Source organism: Vulpes vulpes, chromosome 12 (assembly GCF_048418805.1).
Source record: "Vulpes vulpes isolate BD-2025 chromosome 12, VulVul3, whole genome shotgun sequence".
Lineage (NCBI taxonomy): Eukaryota > Metazoa > Chordata > Mammalia > Carnivora > Canidae > Vulpes > Vulpes vulpes.
Window position 1 is genome coordinate 147,156,367 of NC_132791.1, and position 10,467 is coordinate 147,166,833.

General features: G+C 33.9%; 1 pseudogene; it reads left to right on the plus strand.

Moving 5' to 3' along the window:
- Positions 1-1,929: 1,929 nt before the first annotated feature.
- On the plus strand, positions 1,930-10,310 carry LOC112907910 (translationally-controlled tumor protein-like; annotated as a pseudogene).
- The last annotated feature ends 157 nt before the right edge of the window (positions 10,311-10,467 follow it).

Consider the following 10,467-nt stretch of genomic DNA (forward strand, 5'->3'; position numbering starts at 1 on the left):
AGATCTGGGCTACCACAGGACCTCAGGAAATTAGTTCTAGATGTGGTGGTCTCTAGCAAAGACTTAGATAATATTTTTTTCTTAAGTGCATCATACTTTAAATATGTTTATTCTGTAAATTCAGAAAATATGCTCTATGGCAATTTCCACTTGAAAACAAATAAGATGCATTTCTATGCCTTGAGAGCACAATTGAATTAATATTTTTTATTATGAGTCCCCAAAAAGTTGTAAATAAATTTTCATTAGTAACTGCTTTAAAGATTATCTCAAGTTTTAAAGTATTTTTCTACAAATATTTATATTAACTTGTCAGCAAAATGCATTAATTCTTTAAAAACCCAATCATTAACATCTCTGAGGTTTTTTCTGATACTCATAAAAAAATCCCTCATTTTTATAACAGTGTAATCAGTAAATGCATTTGATTTTGTGTCCTGTTTTTCCTATTTACTATTATGTCATATGTATATTTCCATATATGAAGGTTTTTCATGTCTGCTTTAAATCAATATTTTTAGCTATATATAAGTATTCATTCTTTTTGAAAACTCTGAATTAACTGAAAATTTAACTGAAAATTCACCTTTTACATTTCAAAAATGCAGAGATAAGGCATTTATTTTTATCTATGAGAAATATTTTTATAAAAAAGTCTACACGACCAGGAACATATTCTCTCCCCAGGCAATCTACTAATTTTGCTGCTTCAACTATAAATTCAGTAAAGATACTCACAAATCTTTCTCTGCAGTTCTCATCTCTTTTTGGGATTCCAATTTGGATCCCAAACTGCCCCCTGAACATGTTCATTGGGATGTCTTGATATAAATTAATTTTCTTGATTAATAGATAAAATAGGCATATTTACTTGTCAGTATTTTGTCTTATATGTAGCCAAAAGGAATTCTTGATTACATTCATAGCATAATTCTCATCCCTGGAGGAGAGAAAAAGTCTTCGGAAGAGAGATTTTTCGCATTTTTTAGCATGCCTGAAAGTAACAACAGATGAGGCAATAAGTATTATCCAGAGAGAGGTTTGTTGTTTTGTAGGTATTCCCATAGAAAAATGTCAAGATTTGTCATCACTGTCCATGGCAGAGTCAAGAACATAACGTCCTTGACATGGTGACAGGAGGTGGCAGCAAGTATAATGGAACTTGGAATCTGAGGGAAAGATAAAAGATAAAAAAGGAAGAATAAAGAAAAAGGACTTCCAGGTCTTCCCTTTTTCTTATCAGATATGATCTAATTTCTTGACATGACATAAAAGAGTCTATTTTTCTTGTGACTTCTCTCCAGTCTTCTAGGACTAGTCAAGGGTATTAAAATAATATTGTATGTTTATTGAAGTCAGATAGGCCTGGATTTGAAATCTATCGATGACATTTGCTAGCTGTGTTACCATGAACAAATAATTTCAGTTCTCTGAGCTGCCATTTCTTCATCCACCAGTGGATTTTATAGGAGCATCAAGTGAAACAATTATTTGAGACACAAACCTTAGTGCCTGACACACGTCAAATGTTCAGTAAATAAATAACTGTTTTCTATTCTCTTCCTCTAGACAACTAAGCAACCTAAGAGGCAAATATCTATAGATACTGACATTTGGCAGAAAAATTGTCAAATAAGGAATTAAGACAATCCCAAAAGAGCATCCAGTGTAGGTAAGAGAGAACAGAGAGGCACAAGAAGGATGTCCAGCTACGAGAAAAATGACATGAGAGATTATCTGCTGTATTTGAAAATATGGAAAGAAGACTTCTTAGTTCTGCCAGAAAACTTAGAGATAATTAAGACATGTTTGGGTGCTTTTATTAAGAGAATCCTTGTGGCTTAGGTGAAAATAATATTTTGTAGTTTTAATAATGAAAATACTGAGTAATAATTTAACCACAAATGATGATGTAACTATTTTGAAAAGATGAAGAAAAAGGAAATGTGTACTTCTGTGGGGATTAGAGATCTGAGAGTCTTTCATCGCAGGAAGCTGGCAGGTAATATTTAAAATGGAAAGAAAAAAGATCAAGAAATAGCACTTAACATGTAATTTAGAAGTATAGAGGTAAATGCCAGAAGAAATGGCTGAAAGAGTTGGAAATGCTTCCTTATGCAGAATGAAATTAGTAATGGAGTCTGGCAGGATGGACAACTGTTCCAAACTACTTGTAGTATTACTTGACTTTTTAAACTAGAACTTGGATTGCTTTAATTCTAAAAAAGAGAGAGAGAGAAAAGAAAAAGAGAAAATTAAAAAAAAAAAAAAGAGGAGAGAACTGAATGTTTATCCACTTTTCTCCCTCACAGATTGATATGGTATTTTTTTAATCAGCTATATATTTTTGTCCTAAGTATGAATGGCAGTGTATAAGTTCTTGAAAAATTGAAATTCAGAAAAAAAGGGAGTAAATTATAGGGAACAGTTTTGTAAAGATTATTTATTTATTTATTTATGAGAGACACAGAGAGAGAGGCAGAGACCTAGGCAGAGGGAGAAGCAGGCTCCTCACAGGGAGCCTGATGTGGGACTCGATCCCACGATCAGGATCATGTCCCAGCCTAAGGCAGACACTCAACCACTGAGCCACCCAGGTGTCCCAGTAGTAGGGAAAATTTAAAAGATTTCCCAGAAGCTAGGGATTGAAAAAATTTAACGTGATTTGATTGTTTTAAGATGAATTGAGGTTGGGTGGTGTTTGTGGTTTAAATATTGCTCATATGATAGGATTTTAAAGGGACACTAGTGTTATAAGAAGCTAGTTTCAAAGATTGGGGCTGACATCTTCTAATCCAGTTCTTACTAAAAATACCACTCTATCTTCTAAATTCACAACCCAATGGTGTTTGAGGACTTTACCAGTTTTTCCTTCTAGAACATCAGCTCCTTTAAGCTCAGATTCCAGGTTTTCCACATATACGTATCCCACACAAAAGTTGACACAGTATTAGGCATGTAGATTATATTAAGAGAACATTCAGGAAAAGTAGTATTACACTAATTCCTTAAAAATTTTGTAAAATTTATTTATACATTCCCTGTAAAAATTTTTAATCTCTTTTCATATTAGCATTTTCATTAGAAAAAGTGGACCTATTAATTACTTCATTCTCTTTTCTCATTTCTGTCTTTTTAAAAAAACATCATATTGAGTTTATATTAGTTAGTATATGTTATTTGCTATATTGGACAAGTATTTGCAATACCTTTATATAGTCAGTATCTTTAAAAATTATTCTTTTGATTATTTGACAAATATTTGTTGAGGATTTTTATTGTGTCAGGTCCTATGTCAGAAGTTGATAGCAGTGAAAGGTTTCCTATTTAGGAAAGAAAAGGTTTCAAATAAAAAGTCATATAACTAATGTGTGATTGCAAATTGTGCTTAAAGAGTTTTAAGTGAGAGTTAAAAGGGAGGTTCTCTTATATATCCTTGGGTTCAGAATTCTGGATCCAATCTTTCTAGCTTAAAAAATTCAACTTCAAAAAAGTGAGTATACAGATTGGCTTTCTTTAATAAAAGCATAATAGTGTGCTGGGAGGTAACAGACACCCATTATCCACATAGCTTTTTAATCTTTTCTGTATTAATTCTTCTATTTATAGCCACTCAATATATAAAATGCAGCTGCCTGTAGTATTTCTCCTAGTTGTAAACAACACAACAAAGTCTTAGCTTAATTAAAATACTATAAATAGGGGGAAGAATCCCAATTCCTTTCCCTTTTCTTCTGCTATCAATAGGATTAGAATATTTTTCCATCCAACTTTGCCTTCAGATGCTTATCAAGGCATTCTCAGAACCACCAGCTAATGAGAGGTATCAGCAAGTCAGGAGGAGAGAGAAAGAGGCTTATTTTCCAATTATGAATGTACTGATTCATTAACCCTGACTCAAGCATTCATTTTAGATTCAGGTTGTCATGGGCTTGCATTTAAACAATAGTGGCATGTGGATCTATGCCATTTTTCAACAATGTAGTATAGGGATGCCATTTAAGAAACAGCAGAAAAAGAAGCTGAAAAGTAGTAAAATATGCATGGCCAAGGCCAAAACTATATAATCTTTCAGAGAATCATAATTATTTTTACTCATCATTGGCAAATCTCAAAATACATTATAATAGGGGCTTATTCTACAAACTTTAAACTAAACAAAGAAATTCAAAGTGGAGAGATCATTATCTGATCTGATACTACAACTTAACTAAAGACATTGAAAAGTTAATGGTAGTATTAGTTAAAGCATCAAGTTAAAATAGTTTAAGTATTAACTTACTATTATTCCTCAAAATTTATGAACATATTCAATATTTTTCTAAAACTATACCTCCTTAGTAATGCACCAGTATAGTCAATTTTTAATAAAAAGTTTCATATTATCTTAATTAACTGTTTTTGTTCAAATAACCATCGCAAACACAGTTTTTAGCCTAACCTAAACGTGCTTTGAACTTATAAGAATAATTTATACTACTGTTTGTCATACATCAGTAATTTGGATACCAGCCTCAGAAATTTTGTCCATTTCCAGGCATCAATTGTACTAATATTTTTTCAAGTATTTTTTAAATTGACAAATCTCATTTTCATTAACTTGACTTAAGTAATTGAATATGATTAAAATCAAGGGATTGGTGTGATACCTTTATTTTTTTCAAATAAACATTGAAATAAAACCCAGAGGCCACAGTCCATAATTGTTATCAGCTGGAGTGTTAGTTTGAGGCAAGCTACAACTCTCATTCCTTTTAAAGCTACTGAAAGCTGAGATTTTTTAGTTGTTCATTACAGATCAACTTAGCCTATCCTGAGTGATGAGGAACATACCTTTTATAATAATAGTTGTGTACTATCCTTCAAATTCTTCATTCAAAAAAAAAAAAAATTCTTCATTCAAATTCCTTTCAAATCTTTTAGCTGACTCCAAAACAGTAAATGCACAGAGTGAGAATCCAAGAAGCCTAGCAAAAATCAGCAGCTAGGAGGCAAAGGTTTCTAACTACCTAGAGAGGACCTAGAGAGAAAGAATTTGAAATCCAAATTCTGCCAAGTAAGAAGAGTCTGATAAACATTTTAGACTTTACACTAGAACTTCAGAAAAGCCACATCTTATGGGTAGTTTAGGACTAAGGATTCCAATCTAGAATTAAATGCAAAATGGAAATAAATTCACTATAACAAAACCTAAAGCAAACTTCCATTTTACATTAACAGAATACAGACATGTGGTTATCAGAAGCAGAGGATGAGAAGAGAAAAAAGTGGAAGAAAATTAGATCATCAAAAAGTACAGATTTCTAGTTATAATGTAAATAAGTACTGGGGATATAATGTACAACATGATGATTACAGCTAACACTGCTATATGATATATAGGAAAGCTGTCAAGAGAATAAATCCTAAAAGTTATTATCACAAGGAGAAATATTTATTTTTCTTCTTTCTTTTTTGAATATTATATCTACATGAGATGATGAAGGTTAGCTGGACCTATTGTGATAATCATTTCACAACTTATGTAAGTCAAATTATCATGCTATACATCTTAAATTTATATAGTATGTCAATTATTTCTCAATAAAACTTGAAAAAATAAGATTGATGTGATCTACCAATAGCTTAGCTGTCTTAGTACAAACTCAACTTTCTCTAGAGGAAGGATATAAAAATACATTATCTCTATAATGCATCATCCACAATATCCAGGACAAAATATTACTGGATATTTGGAAAAGCAGGAAACCATCAGTCAAAGAGAAAACATAGTAAAGAAAAGCAAGCCCACAGATGACCCCTATGTTAGCGTTGAGACAGGACTTTTAAAACAGATATTAGAAGTATGCTAAAGGACTACAAATAAGAGAGGAGCAAAATGGGTAAGCAGGGAGTCCCAAAAGAGAAAAGGGAACTGTAAAATAATAAAATTGAGATTCTGGAGCTGAAACATACAATGTCAAAAAAGAAAAATGTACTGGACAAATTTTAAAAGACTAGACACTGTAGAAAAAAGAGAAAAGTCACTTTGAAGATAAATAAATAGAAATTATCCAAACTGAAGAAAAGAGAAAAAATTATTGATAAAAATAGCCAAACTGCAGACATGTGGGACAATAAGCTGACATACGTGTAATTAGAGTATCAGAAAGAAAGGAAAGAGGGTATGGGATATAATTTATCTTTTTAGGAAAAAAAAGAATTTTCTGTTTAGGAAAAGTTAAAAATTTTCCTTAATTTAGTAGAAATACATCAACTCACAATTCCAAGTAGTTAGAGAATTCCTAAGAGGATAAACAGAAACAGCACTACATCTAAGCAAATGATCGTCCAATTACTAAGACCAAAGATAAAGAGAAACATTTTAAAATAGAGAAAAATACATATTATAATAATCTTATTTTCACCAGAAAATCATGGAGCTACCAATCAGCTCCATTACCAATATCAAAATAATAAAAGAGGCATAATTTCAAATCCTACAGACATTAAAAGGATATAAGAAAAGAATACTATAGTTTGTGTTAATAAACTCATCATCTGTTAAGAAATGGGCACATTTCTTAAGAATCACCAATTACCAAAACTTCAACTCTCAAAAGAATAGAAAATATGAAGTGCCCCATATCTATTTAGAAATTGAATATGTAATTAAAAACTTTCCTACAGAGAAAACTTGGGCCCAGATGGCTGTACTACCAACTCAATCACACATTTAAGAATTAAATAATGCCAGTTTTAGACAAATCATTTCTGAAAATAGAGAGGGAGCTTTTTCTAACTCATTTTATGAAGCCAGTAAATCCTGATACCAAAACTTGACAAAGATAGTACCAAAACAGAAAATTAAAGATCAACAGCCTTCATGCACAATAGAAGTAAAAATTATTTTTAAAAAAATATTTTAGGGATGCCTTGTGGCTCAGCACTCGCACATCTGCCTTTGGCACAGGTCGTGATCCTGGGGTCCTGGGATGGAATCCCACATCCGGCTCCCTGCATGGAGCCTGCTTCTCCCTCTGCCTGTGTCTCTGCTTCTCTCTCTGGGTCTCTCATGAATAAATAAATAAATAAATAAATAAATGAATAAATAAATAAATAAATAAATAAAATATTTTTAAAAATTCTTTTAAAATTTTTTTAAAGAATTTATTTATTTATTTATTTATACCACCAGTGGGGGGAGGGGCAGACAGAGAAGGAGAAAGAATCTCAAGCAGATTCTACTCAGCAGAGCCCGATGCAGAGCTTGATCTCACAACTCTGAGATCATGATCTGAGCCAGAATCAAGAGTGACTCTTAATGGACTAAACCACCAGATGCCCCAATAGATGCAAAAATTCTTAGCAAAATATTAACAAATTCACTCTTACAAGGGTGATATATCATGATCAAAAGGGTGATTCCAGGAATGCAAGGTTGTTTTGAGACTTAAAAATTAATGTGGAGCATATAGGTGGCTCAGATGGTTAGCAGTCTGCCTTGGGCTCATGATCTTGGAATCCTGGGATGGAGCCCCACATTGGGCTCCCTGTTCAGTGGGGAGCCTGCTTCTCCCTCTCCCTCTACCCTACCCCTGCTCGTGCTCTCTCTCTCAAATAAATAAACAAATAAATCTCTAAAAGTAATCAATTATGTGATTCACCACATTACCTAAATAAAAGGGAAAAATAATATAATCATTTTGATAGACGCAGAACAACAAGCATTTGAAAAAATTCACCATGTTTTTTTGAGAAGAGTTTTAGCAAAGTAGGACTAGCAGGGAACTTCCTCAATCTAATAAAGTACATCTCCGAAAAACCTATGATAACATTCATACTTAGCATAGGACTGAATCCTTTTCTTCTGAGATTAGACAAGGCTATATGTTTTCACTATTTAAATAAATTGTAGATTGAAATGTAAATGTTAAAATTATAACGCTCATGGAAGAAAACATAGGAGAATATCTATACACAGTTTGTGCAGCCAAAATTTTGTAGCTATGACATTAAGAGAAATTTAAAAAGTGAAAATGTAAGCTATAGAAAGAAATAAAACATTCACAATACATTACCAGCAAATCACTGCTGCAAACACACACACAAAATTAAATAGGATAAAAACCTCCCTAGTCAGTTCATAGAAAAGGATATATATAGATGACCAATAAATAAATAATAAATAAGATTTTTAGTATCATTAGTCATCAGGTAAATGCAAATTAAAACCACAATTAGGGCAGCCTGGGTGACTCAGCGGTTTGGCGTCGCCTTTGGTCCAGGGTGGGATCCTGGAGACCTGGGATCAAGTCCCTTGTCGGGCTCTCTGCATGGAGCCTGCTTCTCCCTCTGCCTGTGTCTCTGCCTCTCTCTCTATCTCTAATAAATAAATAAAACCTAAAAAAAAAAAAAACCACACAATTAAATACGACCTCATAGCCACTAAAATGTAAGGGATTAAAAGACTGATATTACTAAATGTTGGCAAGGATGCTATTATGGGTTGGATTGTGTCCCGCCAAAAAAGATATGTTGAAGTCCTAACCATCAGTACCTTAGAATGCGACCTTATTTGGAAACAGTTCATTGTAGATGTAGTTAGGTAATGTGATGAATCACAGTATGGACCCAATATGACTGGTGTCCTTATAGGAAGATGACAATTGAAGACAGAAATACAAGGAGAAAGTCATGTAAAGATGAGGGCAGAGATTAGAGTGATAGAAGTCAAGGAATATCTGAGGCTATTAGTAGCTATAAGAGAAAAAATGATCCTCACCCAAATCCTTTAGAGGCTTTAGAGGGAGCATGGCTTTCCTAATATCTTGATTTTGGACTTCTACTCCCCAGAATCGTGAGACAATAGAATTTAGTTGTTTTGATATTTTGTGATACTTTGTGATAGTTTGTGATACTTAATTGTGGGCACCCTAGGAAATGTATACAGGTATAAGGCAACTGGAACTTCTATATATTCCATATATTTCTTATTGAGCTAAACATACACTCACTATATGACTCAGTAATTCTGCTCTTACGTATATATCCAAGGGAAATGAGATTTATGTGTCCATAAGAAAACTTGTACGTGAATGTTCATAGCAACTTTAGTTATAGTAATCATACCCCGACATAAATAAAATGTCCATCAACAGGAGATTGCATAGACAATATGATATATTCATGATATTGAAATCTACTCAGACATAAAAATGAATGAACTACTCATAAATGCAATAATATGGACGAGTCTCGAAAACATGCTGAGTAAAAGATGCCAGACAAAATATTTAATATACTGTCTAATTCCATTTATCTGAAAATCAGGAAAAGCAAAACTAAGCTATTATGCTAGAAACCAGAATAATGATTCCTTCTGTAGATTTACATCCAATGGGTCATGAAGAATGTTCTGATGTGATGGAAATAGTCCATATCATGGTTGGGGTATTAGTTATGTGGATGTATACATTTATCAAAACTTACCTAACTCTCTTTTCTGCTTGCTTCTCCTTCTGCCTGAGTGCTACTCTGGCAGCACCACACTCACTCAGAGCTCCCACCTCTTGCTAAGCTAGCACCTCCATTGTCTCCCTCCAGCCACCATCACAATCATCTACCCAAACCTCATTAACCATGATAAGATGTTCTCCAAGATTTGGGATGGCCCACAGGCTGTGCCCAGAGGTGGAGGTCAGTAGGAGAGAGGGCAACATTGATGACTCACTCATTTGTGGAAATGTCTTCACCTACAGCCCTGAGGGTGAATGATACCTAAAGTACAGTCATCACCAGTATTGTCATTGTCATGAACCATAGCTTGCAGGAAACCAGCTTCACAAAAAAAGCCTACAAGACATACAACAAAGATGACTTGAAGTCAGTCAAAGGCAAACTTGGAGCACTGAGGCCAGAAAAGAGAAAACCTTTTACGACGGGCTGAAGAACCAATCAAGAACATCGTTGCTAATTTCAAAACCTACAAGTTCTTTTTTTTAAAATATATTTTTTTAATGTATTCAAGAGAGAGACACACACACACACACACACACAGAGAAAGAGAGAGAGAGAGAGAGAGACAGGCAGAGGGAGAAGCAGGCTCCATGCAGGGAGCCCGATGTGGCACTCGATCCCAGGACTCCAGGAACATGCCCCGGGCCGAAGGCAGATGCTCAACTGCTGAGCTACCCAGGCATCCCTACAAGTTCTTTATTAGCAAAAACATGAATCCAGATGGAATGGTTGCTTTGCTGGATTACTGTGAAGATGGTGTGACCCCATATATGATTTTCTTTAAGGATGGTTTAGAAATGGAAACATGTTAACAAATTTGGCCATTTCTTTGGACATATCACCTGCTGTCATAACTGGACCCTGCCTTTCATCCACATAATGCCAGGACTAAGACAAATGGGACTGATGTCCTCTTGAGCTCTTCATTTATTTTGACCTTGATTTATTTGGAGCGGAGGTATTGTTTTT